Here is a 19,098-nt window from a genome sequence, read left to right on the forward strand (position 1 = left end):
TTAAATAAACTAATTAACCCTATCATGTTAAACTTAAGGTTTCTAGTTTGATTAGGAAATCATAATTAAGCTATTCAATGGGCTAGGCCAAATACTTTATCTATCTGCACTAAAATATTACCCTTGTTGCTGTTGCAGACAATAATTTGGAAAAAATGTAATGTGGAAAAATAAGAGATTGCATTCCATGTGTTGTGATTGATGTTTGACTGGTTCAAATATAAAAGATATAAAAATCTAATTCTAGTCAAGAGTCTAAGAGGTGAGGAATGGAGGACAATGAAAAAATATATCTATATGTATATGTATGGAAGTATGTGTGTGTATATATATATATATATATATATATATATATATATATATATATAAAATCACCTTCATTTGACCTAAACTCCATTTGCCCGACAGAAATTTCAGGCAGCCCATTTGCCCGACAGTTCATTTGCCCAGCAATAGGAAAAAGGCAAGTAAAAGGCTTTTTTCCTTTTCCCCACAGTAGTGCGATCCTGGAGTTAGAATATATAGTTAGGAGGGGTGTGGGGGGCACAGCACCCCACCTACTTTGGTTTTATAGTATATAGTTTGGTTTGTTATTGTTCACTAAAACTGACGTAGGTGGGGGGCTTTGCCTCCCACACCCCCCCAACTATATATTCTAACTCCAGGATCACACTACTGTGGGGAAAAGGGGAAAAGTCTTTTACTTGCCTTTTTTCCTATTGTCAGGCAATTGAACTTCCTGAAATTTCTGTCGGGCAAATGAACGGTCAGTCAAATGAAGGTCACACACGCACACACACACACACACACACACACACACACACACACACACACACACACACACACACACACACACACACACACACTCACACACTTCATAATCTCGAAATACTGAAATATCGAATTTCAGTATCTCGAGACCATGAAATCGAATCCACAAAACACCGAAACTACAAAATCCCTAGCCCAAAACTGCAAAATTCAAAAACCCAAACAAACCGCACATACCACACATACACCAAAACACCCACATCACAATTTAAAACACAAAATTACACACGTACACAACTCATACACACACACCACCTGTACTTATATATACTAACTGCGAGATCACACATACAAGAAACAAAAGCAAACTCACACATGCACATTCTCCAGTTCCTCACACACACACACATCAAACATATCAGCACACTCACATGCACTCTACCTCCCACTCAAAACCCTTACAAAACATTCACTTACCTGACATAACACGTAGATCCACACATGGCACCACGCACCATCAACACACAAACCCGGAAACAACATAGCATAAGGCCATAACCGCGAATTTGCGATATTTGAATTTGAGATTATGAACTTTCGCTATTTTCAACATTCGGCTTTATAGGTTCATAGGTTGGTACTGGGCTATCTGCCCGAAGGCATATATTAGCCCAGCCACGTTGTGCGGTATTCACCGCCCCTTTAGTAGTTCCCTAGACTCTTGTACTAGCAGCTAGTACCCTTGGCCCCTATCTAGTAGTGCTGTTGGTATGATCCCCGGTGTGAACTTTCTGTTACTCATCCACTCATCAAGGTTCCTCTTGAAGAGTATTAGTGAGGGGCTCTGTCTTATGTAGATCGGGACCCTGTTCCATAGTAAGGGAAGTCTCTGCGAAGGGAATCTATCCCTCCAGCATGTTCTATTCATTGTTGTGTTGAGGTTTATATCCCTAGAGAGTGTAGCTCGAGTAGATTTGGTTTTGCTAAGATGGAGCATGTTCAACAATTCTGGGTTGGACATGGCTCTGTACGTTAGACAGAGATCGACTCTGAGAAAGTGGTATGCAACAGAGAACAGTCTTAGCTTTTTCAATCGTGCTGCATAGGGCAACTGTTTGAGGCCAGTAATCCTCTTGGTTAGGTACCTTTGTGGTTTCTCCAGCTGCTGGAGATGTCTAGCTAGGTACATTCCAATTGGTGCATTGTACTCAATAATGGGTCTGATGAGGGAAGAGTAGAGGGGCACCATTACATCCTTAGATCTTGATGTGAACCCTTTCATGATCAGATGGGTCACATAGAAGGATTTTCTAATCACTTTGGGAACATGGTTATCAAAGGAAAGCTGACTATCTACATGGGTCCCTAGATCCCTTATTTCTTCTTCAGATTTCAGGGGATTACCTCCTATGTTGTAGTTTGCGGGTACTATGTTTTTTCCAAAGGGGATTACTACGCAGTTTTTTGCATTTAGCTTGAGACCATGGCTTTGACACCATGCATCAGTCTCATTTAGGCCCTTCTGGAGGATCTCCATGTCGGCCGGAGACTCTGTTATAGCACCCAGTTTGCAGTCATCCGCAAACTTAGTCAGCTACAACCCTTCTGTGCTTGCCTGTACTTCTGAGAAGTATATGCCAAACAGGAGGGGCCCCAGGACAGAGCTCTGAGGCACACCACTCATTACTTGTCTGGATTCGGACATAGATCCCACTACTCTTACTTTATGAGATCTGTCTGAGAGCCAGTTTGCGATCCATCTTGTGACGTAAGGGTTTATGCCCAGGCTGGTGAGCTTATCAGTAATACCTGAATGGGGAATGGTGTCAAATGCTTTAGCAAGGTCAAGGTAAGCCGTGTGTACCTCCTTTTCCTTATCTATAGCCTGAGTAACTGTCTCAAAGAAATCCACCAGGTTCAGGAGGCATGATCTGCCCTTGACGAAGCCGAACTGCGTGGGGTCCAGCGACTGGAGGTTCCCAATCTCTCAATTTATGAGTTCACGACACCAACAGCCTGGTTGTTGAAAGCTGAAACTGGATGACAGACCCCTCGGCTCGAACCAATAAAATTTATTACCAAATAAATCCACCAACAAACTCAGGTTAAGCGCTTTCATCTGATGTAATCAGGACAACTAGAAGGTGGTTCTGAATCATTTAAATAACCATTTAGGCACCTATTTCTAAATTACCTTTTAAAAAAACAATACTCTTTATACAATTTGTAAACATGATCAACAACTCATAACTAACTTATTTATGAGTTCCATAATGATTTGCTTCATAGCCTTACAGATCAGACTGGTCAGGAAATTCGTTCAGTATTTCGAGATTATAAAGTGTTCCTATATATATATATAACATTTACTTCTTTCCTTCATTTTTCCATATTGGTATATGAAAAAAGAGCTTGCATGACTGTAATTAAAATGCTCTTTCATACATTTTGTTATAGTAAATAAGCTAATTTGAACTGCCTGTATAATATCTAACATGAGTAAGGGTTATTATAATGTATAAAATAGATGTCCTAAATGTTCTTACTTCCAGGTTATACCATGTGGCATGAATGAGACTAAGTTTGTAACCCAGCTTTCATTTTTGTTTATTTGGTTATTCTTGGCATTGTTATCTGTATACAGTAAGTACATTTTAGTTCTGTTGTATTTCCTCAAAGAGTTCTTAGACCTTAGATATAATTTATGAGATAATTAAAGCAATTGTAGTGATTATGCAGGAAGAAAAGAAAACCTCTTATAAAACCATTTGGGTATCAAAAAAGGCTGCTTAATACTTTTTTAATCTACAGAATAGAAGACATTTATTTACTTGAGTGCCTGAAAAGCTTTGCATGCAGAACATTGTCCATTGTCTTCTTTGGCTATTACATCATCATTTTTCTTTCCTCTTTTGACTGGAAGTTGAATCATTTATTATTGGTAAGAAAATACAATTCGTCATTTAGTAGGACTACTTGCTTATTAATCTAAAGAGTAAAATTAATAAACTTAAAAAAGAGCTTTAACAGTAGCAGTTGAATTAAGCACAAATGGTAAAGCCACACTAATCTGTGAAAAATTTTATTGCTGTGAAAGTTATGTACAACATATGTAACTTATATTAAAGTTCATTGTTGTAATCATCCCACACTGCAAAATTGAAATCATACCACTTTATTAGTCTTAGCTCCCATTTAAATAACCATGACTTCTGTTTAAACAGATGATTCACATTTGTGTATGTTTACTAAAATAAAATTTAAATCTGTGAATCTAACTTATGTGTAAAGGAATAATATAGTATTGGCATATTTTAAAAAAAGTCATATTATATCATGGTTTGAAAGAGAGGAACACACTTTGAATTGCTCTAGATACACATACATAACATTTATTGATATAAAAAATATAAGTTGTTTTCATGTAAACTGTTGTAAGTGTTCCCTCCAGTATAAATAAGACATAATTCTAGTTAATAGACCAACCACTTTCCAACACTGTATACTAGTCAAGGTAAGGGTACTTTCAGCTTGCTAAAAAACTTAGTACTTTTCATTCAAGTCTGCCCTCCAGCTTTCAGTAGAAGAGCAGTACTGTAACTGCTCATGTATATTTGCAATGGCAACAAGTTTCTTATGAAAGTGTTATTCAGTTTTCCAGTATTCAGCTGATATGAGTTTTCGAATTAACATATATCTGCTTATATATGAAAAAAGATTTCTGTTTTCTGAAATGAGGCTGGAATTTGTATAGTTCTTAGCTACAAACAGTTATAATGTTTTCAACTGTGGAAGCTTTTAGTTTAAATACATCAGTATACAAATAACTTATTTTAAAGCTTTAGGTTCCCTAAAATACACTTGTTTATCACATTGTTAAGCTACAACAACCTGAAATGCTTCACTACATCATATTATTAGGATGCAGATGTTAACTGCAAAATTAAATCTTGCCATTTTAAGTAAAACAACAGACTGGCTTACCTTTATGTTATGAAGATACATGATCGGACCTCTTAAAGAAATTTCAGAAAAAAAAAACATTAAAAATATTTTGACAGATGCTAAATGACTTTCACCCTTTTGTTAAATGATAAAAAACATGTTAATTGAATACGTGATTAGGAAACCTAGTTACTTGCAATTCTTTAAGAATTTCCATTGTTTCCCTTGAAGCACTGTTTATACTTCATCATCTTTCCATTTTTTATCAGTTTGCAATTTGAATGATAAATGATTCCACTCCATATCCTCCAAATTAATAGTTATTTTAGATATATGAAACAACTTCTTTCAGTCTACTGAAAACCTTTGTTTCATTTATAATAAATATTTAGGTCTTGCATGGTAAATGATACATGCTTATTGTCCTTTCTGAGTGATTTGACTAAGGACCAGCAGGCTTTCATTATTTGTATAACATTATTAACACAGATGATATTATTGTTGTCAGCTTTCATAAGAGGGTCATAACAACCTGTCTTAAGTTGTTTGTTAAGATGTGAAATAAAGTTAGCCATTATAGATCTTGTTGGAGATCCTTGCATTGTGAATGGCTTCACACATTATCTCTTTGTCCTTTCTCTTCTAAAGGCATTTTTTGTAAATTAGAAGTTCTAGGAAGTCAGGTGATTAGAGAACTAAACATGTTGTTGCTCAAGTATCTCATACATTCTCAAGCTATTCCTTTTTATAAGTCTAATTTATCTTGTAGCCACTTGTTTTGAAGGACTTCAGTTTGCTTCTTCCCCTTTTAGCCTACTACATGTGTTTGTCGGATAATTGTCCATATTTTTGTCTTCCTTGGGCAGTATCAAACTTTTTAAAAGTTTGGTTTACTTATAATTTATCTTTATATTTTTATTGACATTTTCCAAAGAACAAAATACATAACAGTATTATACAACATTATATATTAATTTCATTACAGAACACTGCCTGCATACAAAAACAGTAGAATACAGTCCCACTCCTTACCCATCCTAGTGTGTAGAGAGTGCGCCATCCAAAAAACAACAAAACTTTAAATCAAACATACAAAACAACTTTAAGCTCAATTTAAGAATATATCAGGTGGTATGTTCAGATCACCATCATTGTCTTTTACCTTTCCCTTTCTGACCTGTCATCCTGTGCATTAAGAGGCCTACAGCATACCTTTATATTGTTCACCCCTATATTCCTCTGCTTCCATTCAAAATCGCCTTTTCACCCTCTAATTATATTTTTGACCTGTCCCCTTAAAAATAGTATTCTTAACATTTATGATTTTACAGGTATGTACAAAGCTATGAACCACAAGGGCCTTTTTAAGCCTAGCCATGCATCCCAAATCTCTGACAGGTTTTGGTACCCTTGATAAGTGTAAGCAGGGGCTTGGGAGATCAAACATTTACAAACAGTGGGCTTGGGAGATGAAACATTTATAAGCAGGGGCTTGGGAGATGAAACATTTACAGGCTGCCATAGGTACCAAACCAGGTAAGAATTATTCCTCATCCAATTGTCTAAGTTACACTTGAATTGGATTAGGGAGGAACTCTGCTTCATATGAATGGGCAGCCTGTTCCAGAGAAGGAGTGGTCTTTGGGGTAAATACCTGCCTGTCCTCTAAGTCCTATTTATATTACAGGCAAGGTTTAAGTCTTTAGAATGAAAAAAATAGCATTGTTTATTTAGTGGATATGCAGGAGTTCCATCAGGGTTTGGTCTGACAATGCCTTTTTATGCCAGGCATAGATCGTTTGAGGCAGTCTGTATAGGTCATGTTACTTGTGGCCTGTATTCTTTTAGCGAGGAATCTGTGTGGATGTTCCAATGCATGTACATGGTTAGGTACATACCAAAAGGGGCATTGTACTCAATGACAGACGTGATGAATGCCGAATACAGTGGAACAATGACCTCCTTGAACCTAGATGCCATACCTTTGTTTATAAGTTGCACAACATAGAATGATTTCCCCAGTACTTGTAGACACATGATGGTCAAAGGCTAGTTTACTGTCTGTGTGTTCCCAAGTCCCTGACTACTGAGTCTACTCTTTGGAGTGTGTCGTCAATATGGTAGTTATCAGGGTAGATGATGTACCGAAAGATACTATTATGCATCTCTTGGTATTTAATTTTAGTCCATGGCTCAGACACAAGTTGTTTGTGTCAGCCCTTCCTGGAGAACATTAGTGTCCATGTGGGATTCTGTGACTGATCCTAATTTGCCATCATCTACAAATTTAGTGAGCCAGAGGCACTTGACTTTGTGCTTGACTTCAGAGAAGTAAATGCCAAAAAGGAGCAGTCCACCAGAACCAATCCCTAAGGGCCTCCACTTGTGCCCGGCCTGTTTGTAGAGGTGGGTTCCCCAATTTGAACTTCCTGGGTCCTGTATGTGAGCCAGCTGGCTATCCCTTGGGCGGCATAAAGGTTTATACCTAACCTCTTGATTTTGTCAACAGTGCCTGAGTAAGGTATTGTGTCAAATGCCTTGGCCACATCAAGGTAGACAGTGAGAGCCATTTTGCCCTCATCCATTGCTTTGCTGATTTTCTCTGGGAGGTTTACTAGGCTGAGTGGGCATGCCTTGCCCTTGATGAAACCAGATTGGGTCCAGTGTTTGGAGGTTTCTTATGTCCTTATTGATCATTTCCATGATAATTCTTTCCATAGTTTGGCATACAAGACAAGTGAGACTTGCGTGTCTATAGTTTCCAGGGTCAGTAGATGGCCAGCCTTTGTGTAAAAGGATGACTGCTGCGGTTCTTCATTTGTGAGGCATGAAGTCTGTTTAGAGGCTACATTTATACCAGTTCCAGAGGGCTTAATAGGTCATGTTTCATGCTGTTTAGAAGACATCCTGGGATATTGTCTGGGTCCATTGATGCAGTGTTTGTGGCCTTAGAGCACTGAGGACATGTTCTGCAGTGGTAGTGGGGTTGTATTTAATAGTAGTTCCTGAGAGGAGGTTGAGGGGGAGGGGGTAAAGATAGAGCTGAATTTGTCTTCCAATAGGTTTTCGTATAAGTTCTGGCTCAGCATAGGTGGCTGCATTAACAATGAGCTCTGCACACAATTTTGTATTGCCTTTGAGGCTGTGTATATAGCTAAATAATGCCGTGTGGTTGTCCTTGGTCTGGGAGGCTGAATTTACCTCAAATATTTCTTTGGTAGGCTTTATTTGTCCTCTGCATTGCTTATTTTGATGAGAGTACATTTATCCTGCTCAGTGCAAAACTTCCCTGTTTTTGCCATGATTTTTTTCTGTTATATAGCCTACTGATGATGCAACTCCACCAGGGTGACTTGTTTTTTTGAGTTAGTTCTGTACTTCTTTCTGATTGGTGCAGCTGCCTCTGTGCAGCTATTAACATGCTTATATAGGGTTTCTTTGAACAGTTTCATGTAGCCAAGAATATTTACAGGGTTTATGGGGGCTTAAAAGTTTGCTAGGTTATCACTTGGTAGAAAGTTAGCCTTGTAGTAGTTTCTGAACATTCCAGGGTTAGCTGGAGTTCTTGGTTTTATTTTTATTTCAAAGGAGACTGTCTTGTGGTCTGACCTTATCAGAGAAGGACATTACACTAGGGGTTGTGCAGCACTCTCCCATATTAGTGAGGACCAGATCCAGTATGTTTGCACCCCTGGTCCATCCAAGTTGCTTGTTGGAGCTTTCCTGGAGAAAGTACATTTTAATATTTAAGTTTGTCCATTTTTTAGGATAACTCCTGTAAGGATGTGACTTTTTGTTTCAAAAAACATTTTTTCAAAGTTATTTTACGTAAAGTTGATTTGGAATTTTCTGTGTAGCTCCAAATTGACTGATAACAGGAAAGGTAGTAGAAAAGAATCCAAGGCTATAGTTTTCCTGTCCCACATAAATTTTATGAGAAGTATTTTGATGATGTAACTTGTTTATTTGATTAAAATGAAAATCTTTTATCAGATATTATAATAATCTGTATTACAACTGGAAGAAGCTGCTACTTGTTGTTCATCTTGGCTTCATAACTCTTCTGGGGCTTATCTTTGATAAAATAATTTAAATATCCTTTAACAGGTCTAAAATATGAAGAACATAAGTCAATCTAGAAGAACCTAGCCTCAGTCTGATTCCAAAAATAATTGCACTGATGTTCATCATATTGATCACTGCTGCAGTAGCCTTAGCTATATGGGTTATATCCTATGACGGATATAACAGCCAGACAGCTTCCAAACTCCAGGGCAACTTCCATGCATCCAAACTGTCAATCAGCTAAAGCCAGACTGACTAAAAGACAAGTTTGAGGGTAAATAAAGCCCATTAGAGTTTTACTGCCATGCAACCAAAGACTGAAGAGTACGCTCCTCTGAGACGTTCGAAGTTCGGTTGTCTTGTGCTTTCCTTTGCTGGGCAGGTAAGTTCCCTTTCAGTAAAAAAAAAAAACAAAACAAAAAAACTTCCATTTTCTTAATTTTGTTTTTTCTGTATTCAAGAATTGTGGTGGTGGTGCTGCCGTAGCTTTATCATCTCACAGTAAGACGTTGTCCTGTTCGATTCTCAGCTAGAGCGTCTTCTATGTGGAGACATGCGTGAATGGGCATACCTTCGTTGAAGGTTGTGCATCAGGGCTGGCAACTCGGCACGTAAAAATCTACTGCCAATCATTAGCGGACCAGAGTTCCACTGTGGCGACCCCTAACCAGGAAAAGCCGAAAGATACAACAACAACAACTTTCTTCTTCAGGAAAGTTATTTTAAAGCTAGGAGTATTTTGTTTTAACAGACTATCATGTGACTGTAATGTACTTTTAAATGGGGCACTCATTTTTTTCTTGTCAGTTTGAAAGTAGTATAAAGTTACTGAAAACATTTTTTTCTGTGGAGAAATCATTTATTTTTCTTTTTGAGGTCTGCCATACTGTTTCAAAGTGTTTTTTACTGTTTTTTTTTTTTTCTATCAAAAAAGCAACTTTTGTAGACTAGTAGTGTATACTGGCAGTTGCCGCTTGCCTTCCCTGAGAAAGAGGCACTATTTTCAACTCGACCATGGAACATATTGATGGTCCCTCAGTTGGTCCTTCTTCCAGCCACAAACAGAAAAAAAAAAATAAGCAAACAACGCAACCACAGCTAGCTAGCAGTTTTTCTCAGCCGCAGGTGAGTGACTGTTGTGGCCATTTATTCTACCTCAGACCACTAATCTTTTACCCCAGATCCCTCCTGGTTTTGCACCTTCAGGCAGTATGGACTGATGGTTAAGCCACATCCTCTTTGGCTGCTGAGGTCCCCTCAGTGGGTAAGGGAGAGCCACTTCTGTTGGTTCTGAGAGAATTTTACAGGGAAGATTTCCCTGTTGTGTCAGAATGCTGTGCCCATCCCTGTTGAAGCAGCTGCTGCCATTAATAACACTGCTGGCCCCATGTATCTACTCCAAATGGATAGGAGTAGTTTGCTGGGTCTTGCTTGGGGTTTAATTAAGCAAGAACCCATGTCTGGGTGTAGGTAATGCTATATTTACCCACGGTTGGTGTGATTTGGTCACGAGGGCGAAGCTCGAGTGGCCAAACAAAGCCAACCGTGGGTAAATCTAGCATTACCCACACCCAGATGTGGGTTATTGCTATTATGCAATGACATTTTTTAAGAAAAAAAATACTTACTTTTCTTAAATAATGTCTTTGTATAATGGCGGCGTTCTGTCCTTCCGCCACTTGACATCTCATAGTTGATTTAGCTGACGTACTGCACATGCGTTTGGGACTTGCTTTCCTACGCATATCCAGTACGTCAGTGCTTGGGGAAAGTAAGCAATGGAGAAAAGATCTCCGTTTTTCTTTCTTTAAATTTCAAAAAAAAAAAGTTTGGGCCAGTTAGGAGAGTGACTGAATAGAGGAAATACAAGGGAAATCAGGTTTATGTCTTTATTTTTCTCGTATTTTCTCCATACTGTTTTCGTATGTCCGGAGTCTGGGCTACATATTTATTTATTTTTTAAAACCACTATAAAAATAAAAAACTGACAATATATCAACAGAAAAAAGTCCGGGTGACCGGACCTTTGGTTCTGAGAGAATCCACATTTTCCATATTTGGACAACTTACTTTTACAGTCTTTTCAAAGTGTCAGGGATCTCTCTCTCTCTTGGGTGAGAGATCTCATACATGAGCTGGGATTCCAAGAAAACATTCAAAAGTCTTTCTTGACTTCTTTACACAGGACTGTGATGTCAGCTAGACACCTAAATTCAAAGACGTTTTCTTCCACAAGAAAAAAAAAATAGATATTTATTTAGCTCTATTTCTAAGGTTTTCCACTCAGACTTTGGTTACTATGAGGGAATACCTCAGGATTTTGGGTCTCATGGCATCTATGATTCTCATGATACCCCTGCCAAGACTCCATATGAGAAAGGTAAAGTGGTATCTGAAATCTCTTTGGCCACAGCATCAACACATTTACTTTTCAAATCCCAGTGCTGGGGTTTATCAGAAGAGAAATCTTTTTATGGAGATAACAGATATCCTTTGATCCAGGTCTCCCTTTATTCCTCCCTGTTCCAAAGCAGTCAAGACACCACAGACGCATTAGGCTTTGCTTGAGGAGCACTTTCAGGAGGGGAAAAAGTGCAAGGTGTGTAGGACACCAAGGACATGTGCAGGCTCATAAATATCAAGAGGTGCTTGCTCTGTTCAAAGCACTCAACTCTCTGAACAATTTTTGGTCCCCTAGACTTCTTCAAGTAGTTACAGAATATACCACAGTCATGTGGTGCATCAACAAGCAATGGGGGGGGGGTTGCAGGTCATATCCCCTTTGCAGACTAACCACATTAGCTTGGGGTATAGCTTCACAGCACAATCTCACTCTACAGGCATTCTACATTCCATAAGAGCAAAACGGTGGCAGACAAACTGAGAAGCACCAGGGCAGACCCTCATGAATGGAAACTAGATCAGGGGTCTTCCAAGATTTGTCCCATCTGTGGATAGTTTCTCAGATAGACCTGTTTGCCTCCTCTCTGAACAATCAACTGGAAATATTCTGTTCCAGGACTCAATGCAAAAAATCCTGGAACTGTATTTCTGAAGATTCAGAATGAATCCCCCAAGATGATTGTGGTGACTACCTTCTGACCTAGGGAACTATGGTTCTCCCTTCTTTTGGAAATGGCTAGGAGTAATTACCACAAGCTTCCTCACATACTGGATCTACTCACACAAGAACTTGGGTATTTTATACACCCAGACATCAGTTTTCTTCAGCTGACTACATGGATGCTAGACACCTGTTTACTGAGGATATGCAGCAGGTACTAATGTAAGCAAGAAAGGCTGCTACTTGAAAATCATATATTGGCAAATGGAAAAGATGTTCTAGTCGGTGCCAACAACATAACCAGCACTCATTCCGGACTAGTTGTTCTCTGGTTTTACAATATTTGTGTGACTTACTATCCTATGGCCCTTCTTATTCCTCTATCAAGGTTCATTTATCAGCCATTTCAGCATGTCTGCCCATTGATCCTTCTATTTCAAAGCAGTCTCAAAATATCCTTGAAAGGGGTTTCCATCAGAGGCCTCCAAGAAAACCAGTGGCTCCTCCTTAGGATCTTAATTGTGTGTTAGAGAAACTAACACTTGCTCCACTTGAACAAGCTAATCTAGCTAACTTCAGGTTCTTAACTTAGAAAATAGTTTTACTGATTACTCTTGACCTCTGTGTGAAGGGTGTCTGAGTTGCACGCTCTTATAGTGAGTCAACCGTATCTTATTTTCCATAGCTGCAGGGTTTCTTTGAGAACTAATCCTTTTATGCTTAAAGTGGTATCCAAGTTTACTTTAAGTAAAACTATCCATCTCCCCATTTTCTTTCATCAACCTAAAAATGAGGGAGAAATGGCCCTCCATACCTTGGCTGTCCACAGACAGGTCAGGTACTATCTTGAGAGAACTAAATATTTCAGATATTTGAAGCTTATTTCTTGTGAAGGTAAGAAGAAGAGACAACCTGTGTCAAAGCATATTATTTCCAAATGGTTACCTTTTGGTATACTCACTATAACAAAACTATTCCAGGCAGGGTCAAAGGCCTGCATTACCAGGGCTTTGGCTTTATCTATGGCTTTTTGGAAAGGGTGTGATTCTATAAGTATTCTAGAAGCTGCTTCTTGGTCTTCTGTACATACATATAGAAAGCATTATAAGCCTGATTCCTTCTCTAGGTCCAGATAAAGCTTTGCTACGAACATTCTCCTGGGGCTCTTAGACTCTTCTCTGTCCACCTCTCAAATGTAGATAGCTAAGGTGATCTACCCATATGACTAAGATTGCTGCAGCAGTGATCAGTATGTTGAACATAGTACAGTTGTGTAAGTTGAACTTATCATAACAGTAGATGTTTGAATGATCACTGCTGCAGTAGCCACTCCTTCTCTTCATCCTTGTTTTTTGGTGTGTTTTTATGCCAGGATGTGGACATTCTTTTTTTTTTTTTTCTAGCTTTTGTCCTTTCCAGTTTACAGGGCTCAGACTGGCAGGAAAGTTTTGAAGGGCTTCGGACCCAAACTTTTCTTTTAGTCAGCCCAGCTCAAGCTGCTTCACAGCTTCTGAAAGGTGCTCTGAAGCTTTGGAAGCTTGCTGGCTTTTATATCCTTGGTAGGATATAACCCATATCGCTAAGACTACTGCAGCAGTGATCATTTGACCATTTACTGTTATGGTAAGTTTAACTTAGTCAACTGTACTTTCCTTCATGTTAACATCTGAGAGTGGTGGGTAGAAAGAGAGATTCTGCTATGTCTTTTTAAAAACACTCTAGACATAAGGGTGCACTGTTGTTCTGTTGTATGAATGACTGCATCTAGCATGTTTTCTTTTGTTTTTTCTACTTCAAGATGACCACCCAACACATGGTTGTTCATGCTAGTCTGAAAACTAGGTTCCTATACATTTGCGGTAACAAAAGATGTTTTGTACTCATTCTCTTCTTTTGGTTTCTCTATAAAGTGATGTATATGCTTGTGTATAAGATGTCTCATGTCTTAAGTCAAGGGGCAAGTTTAAGCCCAAAAACTGATGAAAATCTATTGACTTGTGTATAAGTCAAGGAGCTAAGACTGGGAAGAAGCAGTAAGTATAACTTTGTAAGGATTAATGCTTCGCTTAGCTCATAATCCTCTATCAGCAGTCAGATTATTAATTATGACATTCCTGACTGTAAGTAGGCTGGATTGCAGTTGACTAGAACCATGAGTCACACACAAAATTAAAAGTCAGAATATCTTTTCAGCTGAACAAGAAAAGCAGCTTTTTGCATTTCTTGTTAAGCTGAAATTATTTTAATAACATTCAGTGTGCTTAATCGCAGTATTGAATACTATAAACTGACTTAAAATTAAGTTGCTCCAAGACAAAACCATTGTGTGTGATTTGCCTTTCTTGTGATATTGGCTTGAATAGGGAAAGGCAGCCCACACAGCTAACACTACAGGCTTGATGTAACACCACGGTTTGGTCAGTGCTGTGAGTGGTAATAAGTTACGTGTGCAGCTGTTTAAACACTTTACAGTACTAGTAGTGGTCCCCTGACCTATCTGTTAAACTGCATACAGTTAAGTGAAGAGTCAATAAGGCATGACACTCCTGCAAGCATAAAGTGTTAAGTGAGAATAACTTTTATTGTTAATGATTATCATGTCTTAATGACTCTCTACTTAACTGTATGCAGATTTGGGTAGGGTTCCTACTATTAGAGTGCTGTGTTTTAACAGTTACAGGTAAGAGAGGTACTGGTAAACCATGATAGTGATTAAAAATAAAAAAAAAATCCAAGATGGCTGCACACTGAGCAACAGGCTGATCCCATCTCTCCACGTGAAAACAGAAACTGTTAAAGAACCATTGACTGTAAAATTAAGTCACTAGCTATGAATTACACTGCTTGGATGCCTTTAAAGAAGAAATTTGGATATGAAGTTACATAGAAAAGGAGTAGAGAAAACTGAGACTGGGAATTCTGGACCTGTTCAGCAAAAACAGTTCAAATGTCATCTTTAGCACATGAGATGGATTTGGAGGAAAAATAAATCAGATCCACTCAGAAGTGTTTAAAATAAATGAAATGCTGAATGAATGTATCAATTAAAATAATAAAAGGCTGGACAAAATAGAAGCTTTAACTAGCTATTCAGATAAGCTGATAAAACTGCAAAAATCAGAAACTGACATGAAGAAAATGCTGGCTGAGCATGAAGCCTCTCAAGAAGAGGAGTTTTCAAAAAAATACAGATAGTAGAGGTAGAAGACAGCACAGAGAAAATCTGAGATTTCCCGTTGTACCAAAGAAACTGGAGGAAACAGACTGTATTACTTTTAGGAAAGTACAAACAAGCAACTTGACTGGTATTACACAGAAAGATTTGTTAATTGAGAGTGCAAATTGTGTGTATGCTCCAAACCTGCTACAAGAAAACATCCAAGACTATATTAGTAAATGCAGTCATACTAACAGAAAGAGATGATCATGGCAAAAGTGTGGCAGAGTGTAAAAGCATTGAGTGTTTGTCAAAAATGTTTATTCACTGTAAACCATAAAGAAGAGAAGCAGAATTTTGCAAATAATCAGGGACTGTCAGGAGGCAGGTGTGAGATTCAAACTGCTGTAGCTAGACATCTTCAGAATATTTCTTCCTGGAAGATCAAATACATTTTTGATGTAGAACAAACTAAGGAAATAAAGTTTATCCAGCAAAGAGTGAACCAGCAAGCAGAGGGAGCTTTGTTTCTCATTCTTCTGTAAACAAGGCTTGTAGAGAGACTTTGACAGTGAAACCTATTCCAGTGTTCTACAGGAAATTAATTGAGAGACAGAAATAAACATGTGAGTTGACCAGAAGAATTTGAAGTACGTTGGACTTGAGCCACTGAAAGTAGAGAATAAATTTGAGACTATAAAGTATCAATCACATTTTTGAAATATGGCTTTGCAAGAAAACATGGCTGAGAAAGACCGGAAATTTGTTGACTTTGTTAAACTTGTGGGTTGACAGCAAAGCAGATAACCCACTTCATGTCAGTGATGATTAGCAGGACACTAAACGGTAAATTACAAGTAAAATGAATTTTGTTCTTATTAATATTTGTGTAAACCTTTCATGTCATAATTTGCATATTATATTGTAAAGCAGTTTTGTACAGTGTGCAGTTGGGTATTTTAAATGTGGAGGGATCTTTTCAATGAGTACTTTATATATTAGAGATTTTAAAGTGAAGGGGTACTTCTTAGTTGTAAAATATTTAGGCTATACACTGTAACAAGATAAGAAAGCGCAAAAGCAAATTTAAGTTAATATAATATAATGTTGGGCTGCTGAGGTGGTGTATAAAAGTGTACTGATAATGAGAATTAAGATAATAATTTCCCTTATTTTTTGCAAGGGATATTTGAATTGTTGTCCTTGGCTTGACTATGGATGCTTTTTATTGTTAACCAAATAGGCTTGAAAAATGAGACAGAATTATGAAAGGTGTGGAAAATACTGTTTTTTGAACCTGCAGATGTATTAGCTAGTTTGTTTTCCATAGAAAATGCCCTTGGTGGGAGATAGTCTTCAGCTGAAGGCAGATGGCCAGGAGAAAAATATGTACATTGTGTTCTGAGCGAAACAAAGTTTCCTTCAAGCATCTGCAGTCAGTTGCTGTTTTTTTCTCATTGCTGGATACTTTTATTTGAAGACCAGCTGTCTGCAGGTAGAAGTAATTAATCTTCAGTGTTCTGAGCACTCTTTGTTGAGAGAAATTAAATATTTAAAGATACAGTGGCAAGACGTTCAGTGAAAAATAGTCTGAAATTTGGAGAAGTGAATGCGAAATAGTAGCCTTACCAGCAGCCTTAATACTTTAATACATTTATTTGAAATACATTTAATAGAACAGTGCACAATTATGTTTTATTTAAAGGTTGCCAATGCACTTTTCTTAACTCATTAACACCTATATGGTGTGCAATATTACACCTCTAGCAGTGGGCACATCTTGTATTCCACAGTATTTTCTGAAAAATTAACTTAAAAATCATAGCTAAACAAAAATAAATATTTTGTGAAGTATAAAAGCTATTAAAACTGTATACGTGGCAATGTGATGAAAAGTTTTCATTATGGCAATAATAGTCAGAGCATGCATAGTTTTCCATAAATATTGTTAATTAACACAAACCCACAATTATATTTTTTTCCTAAACTTCACAAATTGTCATATTTTGGAAATGTACAATCTGGTTAACAAGACATCAGATTTCATGTGACAGCAAAAATATTTTGAGTACATGTTTATCTAGATATTTACAGAAATATGAAAACATATGCTTAATTGTATAGTTATCAATGTGAATAACACTGAGTATCTCTCAAAATGTGCAACATAAAGTGGAAATATCAAAGACAGTTTTCTTCAACAACATCTAAGGTTTCATCTGATATCATGCAGCAGTTTATAATTCACTTGTTTTTTTGAAATATTAAGTACGTATATAAATCACAGGATCATAGGAGGTTACTGGGCTAATGGCCGTGGGGCCCTTACAAGCCTAGTCAAGAATTTATCCCCCAAAAAAACCTCAATCAGAACCTGTCATCCCTGTCAATGAGGGACAAAATGTGGAACCCCTGGGGCAAATTTGTGGTTTCCCATCCACTCAAGGTTGTGCTGGAAGAGGGTCAGCGAGGTACTCTGTTTGACATGTATGGGAGGTGTATTCCAGAGACAGGGCAGCCTCTGGGAGACAAGCCTGTCTCTCCAGCAGGTTTTGTTGATGTTGCATATTAGATTTAGGCCTATTGAGCTGGTAATGTGTGAGGAGTTAGACTTATGGACATGGAGCATGTTTAGTAGGGCAGGGTCCGATATTGCCTTGTAGATGAGACACAGATCACCTCTGAGCAATCTGTACATTACTGAGTGATAGCGATTTGAGCCTGCCTAGGACAGGTGTTGGAGGCCATGGATTCTCTTTGTGAGGTATTTCTGTGGCCTTTCCAGTTGGTGCAGGTGTTTGGAGAGGTACATACCAAATGGGGCGTTATACTCAATTATAGGCCTAATGAGGGAGGAGTACAGAGAGGTAATAACCTTTTTTTCTGGATGCAATCCCTTTATTTATGAGATGAACCAAGTAGAAGGCTTTTCTGACCACTGCTGCCACATGATGGTCAAATGTGAGGTTGTCGTCAATTTCAGTATCCAGGTCTCTCACCACCGGTTGTGTGCTTAGGGGGTTCCCATTGATGTGGTAATCATCAGTAGGGGCCGTGTTTTTGCTGAATGGTATGGTAATACATTTTTTTTAATTTAGCTTAAGGCCATGACTTTGGCACTAGTCATTTGTAGCTGTGAGACCCTCTTACAGTATGTTAACATCATCTGGGGAGTCAATAACAGCACCAAACTTACAGTCATTTACAAACTTGGTCAGCCACAAGATCTTTGTCTTTGCCTGGACCTGTCTGAGAAGTAGATGCTAAACAGTAGGGGTCCTAGGACAGATCCCTTGGGATCACCACTAGTGACAGGTCTGCTGTTGGAGGTGGGACGAGATAGGGATTTACGCCAAGTTGTTAGCTTTTTGATGATGCCTGAGTGGTAGATTGTGTCAAAGGCCTTGGCAAAGTCAAGGTAAGCTGTTATGTACTGACTTTACCTCATCCAGGGCCTTGGTGACAGTCTCAAAGAAGTCAACCAGGTTCAATAGGCAAGATCTGCCCCTGATGAAACTGAATTGGGTGGGGTCAAGTGCTTGGAGATTGCCTATGTCCTTGTTTATGAGATCCATAATAATATGCTCCATGGCTTTACTGATCAGACTTGTCAAGCTAAAGAGCAATAGTTTCCCAGGTCAGTAGTGGCACCACCTTTGTGTGAGGGGATGACAATAGCAGTTCTCCACTCTGCTGGAATGAAGCCCGTAATTAGGCTGTGGTTGAATAGGATGTTCAATGGCGAATCTAGTTCTTGCTGGATAAGGTGCAGAATACAGCCTGGGATACTATCAGATCTCATGGAAGCTGTGTTTTTTGTCTTGGGTAGGGTCTTTAACACTTGATTTACAGGGATGTGAGGTGTGGGACAAGTGTCTGGGATTACAAATGGGCCTTTGGGGTGGGGGGATAGGTTCAGTGCAGACTTCACCCTCTATCAGGTAGCAGGTTGGCTAAGTCAACAGGATCAGTGTAAGTGGTACTGTTAAGTACTAATTTGGAACAAACCTGGGCTTTGCCATGGAAGTTCCTGACATAACTGAAGAAGGCTTTGTAGTTTGCCTTTGTTTTGGAGGCTAGTTTCAATTCATAATTG

The sequence above is a fragment of the Protopterus annectens genome, chromosome 4.part1 (assembly GCF_019279795.1).
Source record: "Protopterus annectens isolate FY-2018-M chromosome 4.part1, PAN1.0, whole genome shotgun sequence".
NCBI classification, from domain to species: domain Eukaryota; kingdom Metazoa; phylum Chordata; order Ceratodontiformes; family Protopteridae; genus Protopterus; species Protopterus annectens.